Below are 6049 nucleotides of genomic sequence, written 5' to 3'. Positions count from 1 at the left end.
AAAAAAAATAAAATCCATGGCCTGAAACCCCGATAAAACAAATTGGAAATTTTTTTATTAAAAATTGAAAAAAAAAAAAAAAAAAATATATATATATATATATATATATATATATATATATATATATATATATATATATATATATATATATATATATATATATATTTTGTGGAAGGGAAAGGAAGAGGAGACAACCCACGTGTGCTTTACTACACTGAGGCTGTTGGAATGTTTTGTAACCCAAATGTTAATATATTTTTCTCCTTCATATATAATGTGTGTGAGAATGAATGCATGTGTAATTAGGTGTGGGTGTGTGCGTGTGTGTGGGTAGGTCGGACTGTGTGGCCCTGCATCATTTCACCCCGACCGCTTGTTATGATCTCACATGCCAACCCGAACTGCTAGCAGCAGAGATGTCGCAGGAATTAAAAGAAGGTCACCGGGTTTCAGAATGATGGTGTGGGAATCCACCGACTCCTTTCTGCTGGCGCTCTAATTATATGACCTGCTTTCTCAGTTAATGTCAGGCCCGCTCACAGTCAAATGTGACATTTTGGCTTTACAACTGACACCCACGTTGCTGATCAGCTTTGCACTGCTGTTAGCTTTATCCTGTACTGGGTCCGATCCAAGGCTGTTAAACCCTGGCCACGTTCTCAGTGGCATCGTGAGATTATAATGCAAGACGGGAGCGGCCACCGATTTAGTGATCCAAAGTGATCCTGTGAACCCAAACTCCTGCAATGACTGACCACTGACAGGTTGGGATTAGAGCACAGTCTGTTCTGTACCTTAGCGCAGGGTTCCTACACCCTCCCGAAGACGGTGAAAGTGTCGAATTAGCTTTTAAAGTGAAAAAGTGTGGAGCCAAATCAGTATGGAAAACCGCTGTCTCCACGTTCCACTTGCCAGACAACAAGAATATGAATTCCTTATAACTCGCTCAAAGAAAGCGGAGTAAATTTGAGATGTATAAAAAGTAGTCGTACGTCCTCACAACTCATTTTATTTTTAATTTTTAGAGTTTACAAGCTGACCATCTCCTATTTTTGTTAGATAAAAATAATTTTCTTGCGATAAGAACCAACTGCTAACGTGACTGTTCTGATTTCTAAGTTGACATGTATCTGTTGTTTCAGAAAATCCAACTTTTAATGTATCATGGTGGCTTAGTGTTTTCCAATATAGTAATAATATCTCATTATTTTGAGATGAATGAAAGGTTCATTAAGACAGAGAGATAACGAAACTGTATATTGTTACAAAATGAACATCAAGTTTTATCTTGAGATAATCTAAAAAAAAAATATATATATTTTGGGATAATGCAACCACTATTGTGGGAATAAAATTAGGTCGAGGTCTAGTTATGATTAATATAAATTAAGAATGAAAAACCCAAGAAGTCATTCGGCTTCCATTACCAAAACAAAATGAACTGGAGGAGACGTTATCTTGAAAAACCAACAAAAATACCAAAACCTGATCGTCTCAGTCATGTCATTTATAACATTAGAAAACTAACACCCTTGTAATCTTGTGGTAAGAAATAAACGAAAAAATTGCTGACACAAAGTTAATATTTATTTCTCTCAAGATTTTGAGATAACAGATCATCAGTGTCAAAAACAAACTAGGTATTTCAGTTTTGATTTGTCTTGTTATTTTAAGGCAATGAGAAATGAATAGTGTCACTACACGATTGAGATAACAACTTGAGATAACCCGTTCTGTCAAAATCGAAACTTACAGTTTTGCTGCAAAAAAGTTTGGAGTTTGTTGCATCAGGATCAGATGTGCAAATCACATAGATAAAATATATTTTCGGCTACGAGAGTGACTGTGCAGTTTTTAGTTTGTATTGCTTCAGTATTGCTGATAATAAACCTCAAATTGGAAGAAAAAAAAAACAACAACTAGTAAATCACATTAAACTTTTAGACCCAACTGTCTGACCTGATCCGACATCGAGATTTTTGATAATCTAACTCTTTTTTTGAGTTTTAAAGTGGAAGAACGTGTAGGAACCCTGTCTGTCTGGAATAACAATGTTATCCTGCTTTATGCCAAATTCAGCAAATGATGTTGTGGTCAGCTGAGTCAAGTCGTCCAGAACAAAGTAGCAGAGGAACTAAAACAGAAGAATCGGGGAGAAATGGCTTGAAAACACTGTTCCCATGTGAAAATCTCATCAGTTCCGCTTGTAGTAGAGCATTAAGACGGTGGGATGTTGACTGCATTCAAGTAAACTTCCAGGCTGAAACATAAAGAATAAAATGAATTCAGGTATCCCTACAAGGGAGGGGTGGGGGGGAAATCAATGTTTTTTTTTTTGTTTTTTTTTTTTATCATTTGGGATTTTTCCACAGAGAAACCATCTAAACATTCTTGTAATTCTTCACAAATACCAGCAGCACTACTTCTACTTCATACCACTAAGAAACCTCTTGGTTTCGGCTCATTTCATGTAACTGCCGCGCAGGGTGATGCACTAAGCCTGGAACTGTACAGTAGCATTCCCCTCTAACAGTTTTAAGCTCAAACACTGTGCCCATTGCTTGAGACCGTATTCTGTAACAGCTGCAGCGTAGCCACCTCAAACATTCCTCCTCGGTAAACATGGGTGGGGCTTGCAGTTTCTCCCAAGGGCTCGTTCTATGAAATTTGTATTTTTTTTTTTTTTTCCCCTGCAGGAATTCTGTACACAAGCCATAGAACACACCGAAGCTCCTGTTGCCTCCTTTGCAAAGAATAAAAATATTTTTTAAATAACAAACAGGAGTGAGTTGGGCTTCTTTCTCTGACTGTCAGTTTGTATTTTATACTTGTGGTTAATGGCGGGGGGCTGCGGGGCATTTGATCCACTGATTTAAAGGGCCGTGTGCATTTGAAGAAGATTTGTTGGTTTTCTTATTCAGCCCTCGCCTTTGAACTCCAGATGTCTGTGCCGTGTTCACTCAGCCAACACAGCAGTAATGTTTAATCATACTTACACATGTGTTTCATCATGCGTCTGTGATTGTACCTACTATCTTGCTTGCGAGTGCTGGCTCTACATGTTGATAACTCTATCAGGATATTTTTATTACAGATAAGCCAAAAAAAAAAATTTTCTTGAAGTTTGTTTTCTGCACATTTCTTCGTTTTATGAGAATCCGTTTTCCTTGCTGCGCATTTCCTACAGAGGCCACAGGAGGGCACTGTTTCCTCAACAATAGAGCTGTTGGCACTGCGCCCTGAGGCATCCAACAGCCGCAGCAAAGAGATGAAAGTTTTTATGTGCGCATAAATTCATCACATAAATACATTAGAAACAAGAAAAAGAGAATTATCTGCACATGACTAAAAATCCTGCAAATACGCAACTAAAGGAGATGCATGTCAGCTGTATATTTAAAGGTATTACAGATGAATCTTTTGCATTTTCAAGGCTTTTACAGCTAATTTAATTACGGAGTGCTTTTATTCCCCGTTTAACTGCTGTCATGTTCCCAAGAAATGCCAGATGTATACATATAGAGGTTTGCCATGTTTCGCCTTTTATGTTTACATTCCCTTAAAAAAGAAAAAGCAACACAAGATGCTGACAATGACATTTCCAATCATTCTTATTTGACTCCATCTCCCTCTATAATAAGGGCACATGAAAGCGATTTAAATACACTGCATGTCGGTTCGGCGCTGGGAGAGGACTGGAGCTGTGCGGTGGCATGCGTCCTGATTAACATTTCTCCAGCAGATGGGAAATGGGTTCACATGTCTGCACACTTGCCTGTTTTGCTGAATGACAGAAGAGACGGCGAAGGTGACAGCATGCTAATTTTGGGATCACTCAGTGACTCCTCTGCCTTAAGCAGGGCAGGGTTATGCAAATATAGTGGAATAGTGGTGGTTTTCTTTTTTTATTGAGAAAGTTTGCATGCAGGACTGATGCTGCTGTTTATAAATGCACACGAGCTAGAGCTGTTTAGTAATTTAGCATAATTATTTTTCTTACTTTTTCTACTTGGTTTGGTTATATTCTCACAGAAAACTGATATAAATCATGATTAAGCATTCTTTCTTTTTGAAAACAGAAAAAAATATATATTATTTTAGATATTGCACTAAATCCAGTCACTAGGGGTGTACTGTCATTTCTTTCCAGCACATCTAATTCAAATGACAGGAACGTCTCCTCTGCAGGCCAATCAGTGCTGAAGAATCAAAACTTCCATTCACTGAATCCATAGCAGCTGGGAAACAGGTAAAACCAGAAAGACAGTAGGTCTTAAGGACCAGGACTCAGAGCCGTTGGTTTGGAGTATGACAAAAGATATGGAGTGGATTTAGAAAACAGATAAGACAAGGTCTTAACTTATAACTTGTAACAGAAAACCTGTTAGAAGTTGTAAAATAAAAAATAAAAAATTAAACTGGACAGCAATGAAAGACAGCAGTTCTAAACATCATGTATATTCATGCTAGATTGGTTCAGTCAAAGTCCAGTCCTAAATCTGATAGAAACGTAACATTTACAAGACACAATGGACCATATGAAAGAAACAGAACATTATGTAATTCTATAAAAAACAGACTAGTATGCAGTCTTAAAAACACTTATCTATCAATAATTCAGATAAAACACTCTGGATCTGAGAAGGAGCTCTGATCCTGCAGGAGCTAGGAACTCTATCCAGGATAAAATGTTTAAGACTGTTTCAGCTCCCCTCACAATCCTCTGCAGGGCACATACATACAACCCAAGCCTAGGTTGCTACTGATTTCTCACAGTTTCAGGCTTGCAACGTATTCGCTGTTTGTAAGCGAACCGGGTTTCCTGTTGTTTTTGTCTTAATGTTGGACAAGAAAAGTGTTCATGTTTTGTTTCAGAATCCATATATTTCTTTCTAGCTATAGAATAAGACAATCAGAAGCTGTATGCGGTGCCGTTTGAAGAGGATTATGATTACATCACACTTATTTACTATTTCATGTGGTTCTTGATGATGCTTTGTACTCTCGCCACTCAGCTTATTACATCTCAATGAATAACAAATGAGTTTCTGAATAAAAGACAAATAACTAGAAACGAGTACATCACCAGAACATATGGTGGGCAGCAGAGGTTTGGAAAATCAAGCATTAAATTCAAACATTAAAGCGGTTCCTCTTTGAGCACCTCATGTCATGTTTTTGGTCTTCTGCTCTTACAGAGGTGCATGTGGCGTCTTGCCTACTCATCCAAACAAGGGGCCAAATGACTTTAATTATGGAGTAATTGCAGAGTCTGGTGTTAATTAAATCTTTATCAGTTAATGTAAGTGGATTTCTCCCACATGGAAACCACGCAGCGACGTGCTGTCTTGCTCTGTCCCCCTCCCCTCCTCTTTTCTGCTCAGGCTAAATTTCCTGTTTGAGGCCGCCGTTGAGTCGCCGCGTACTCGGACTCTGACGTTTTTCCACCACCGGGTCTCCCAGAAATGATTGGGATTAGCAGGAAACGGCGAAAGGGGGTGATTTCACCAGCTCTGTGGCCAGCTGTGTCTTAAAAAACACCGTAACAAACATGATAGCGCCGATGTGAGGGAGTATCCCGCGCTGGAAAATGAGATACACGATTTATCTGAGGTTCCTGGTGTTTGACAAAATTGAATCCTCTCATTTTAATTGCTCTCGACGAGGTGTGCTGCCCTGGGCCATGGAAACGTGAGCTCTGTGTGTTGTCCCTTGTTCTCTACAGACTATTATACTCCATTGTGCAAAACACAGATTATGAATTGCCGTATCCCTGTCATCTATCTTATTTAGGATCATTTAGGTAGCCACATGTTACAAAGGAACAGCAGTCAGCCCTGTTATTATGTGTGTTTGAGTCCCCAGCTTCCTGTAATGAGAACAGGATCACAAAGGAGAATTAATCTGTCTGAAGTCTCATTCGCTGGTTCAAGGCCTCACTATGTGGACCTTTTTATCCACAATAATAGAATGATTAGGTGTGTGTGCGTGTGTGTGTGTTTTTTTGTTGTTGTTTTTTTTAACTCTTTCAAAAGCACACATTTGAAAA

Source organism: Poecilia latipinna, unplaced genomic scaffold (assembly GCF_001443285.1).
Source record: "Poecilia latipinna isolate Pla-1442-1.1 unplaced genomic scaffold, P_latipinna-1.0 Scaffold290, whole genome shotgun sequence".
NCBI lineage: Eukaryota > Metazoa > Chordata > Actinopteri > Cyprinodontiformes > Poeciliidae > Poecilia > Poecilia latipinna.
The sequence above is the reverse complement of the archived record's forward strand: the minus strand, read 5'-3'. Positions refer to the sequence as shown.